The sequence below is a fragment of the Bison bison genome, unplaced genomic scaffold (genome assembly GCF_000754665.1).
Source record: "Bison bison bison isolate TAMUID 2011002044 unplaced genomic scaffold, Bison_UMD1.0 scf7180017864079, whole genome shotgun sequence".
Lineage (NCBI taxonomy): Eukaryota > Metazoa > Chordata > Mammalia > Artiodactyla > Bovidae > Bison > Bison bison.
In genome coordinates, this window is record NW_011494651.1 from 61356 (window position 1) to 62432 (window position 1077).

Sequence of the window (1077 nt, forward strand, 5' to 3'; positions counted from 1 at the left end):
AGCTCAAACTACGGCACAATTGCACTCATCTCACATGCTAGTAAAGTAATGCTCAAAAATTCTCCAAGCCAGGCTTCAGCAATATGTGAACCATGAACTTCCTGATGTTCAAGCTGGTTTTAGAAAAGGCAGAGGAACCAGAGATCAAATTGCCAACATCCGCTGGATCATCAAAAAAGCAAGACAGTTTCAGAAAAACATCTATTTCTGCTTTCTTGACTACGCCAAAGCCGTTGACTGTGTGGATCACAGCGAACTGTGGAAAATTCTGAAAGAGATGGGAATACCAGACCACCTGACCTGCCTCTTGAGAAATCTGTATGCAGGTCAGGAAGCAACAGTTAGAACTGGACATGGAACAACAGACTGGTTCCAAATAGGAAAAGGAGTTCGTCAAGGCTGTATGTTGTCACCCTACTTATTTAACTTATATGCAGAGTGTATCATGAGAAACCCTGGGCATGATGAAGCACAAGCAGGACTCAAGATTGCCAGGAGAAATATCAATAACCTCAGATATGCAGGTGATACCACCCTTATGGCAGAAAGTGAAGAAGAACTAAAGAGCCTCTTGATGAAAGTGAAAGAGGAGAGTGGAAAGGTTGGCTTAAAGCTCAACATTCAGAAAACGAAGAAAATGGCATCCGGTCCCATCAGTTCATGGCAAATAGATGGGGAAACAGTAGAAACAGTCACTGCCTTTATTTTTCTGGGCTCCCAAATCACTGCAGATGGTGATTTCAGCCATGAAATCAAAACTTGCTTACTCCTGGGAAGGAAAGTTATGACCAACCTAGACAGGGTATTAAAAAGTAGAGACATTACTTTGCCAACAAAGGTTCGTCTAGTCAAGGCTATGGTTTTTCCAGTGGTCATGTGTGGATGTGAGAGTTGGAATGTAAGGAAAGCTGAGCGCAGAAGAATTGATGGTTTTGAACTGTGGTGTGGGAGAAGACTCTTGAGAGTCCCTTGGACTGCAAGGAGATGAGTCCTGAATTTTCATTGGAAGGACTGATGTTGAAGCTGAAACTCCAATACTTTGGCCACCTGATGTGAAGAGCTGATTTGAAAACACCC

General features: G+C 43.0%; 1 protein-coding gene across 1 annotated transcript in view; it reads left to right on the top strand.

The window, feature by feature from the left end:
* SAMM50 (SAMM50 sorting and assembly machinery component) overlaps nt 1-1077 on the top strand; it is a 32469-nt gene that overhangs the window by 19893 nt on the left and 11499 nt on the right. The gene's annotated exons all lie outside the window — the stretch shown is intronic.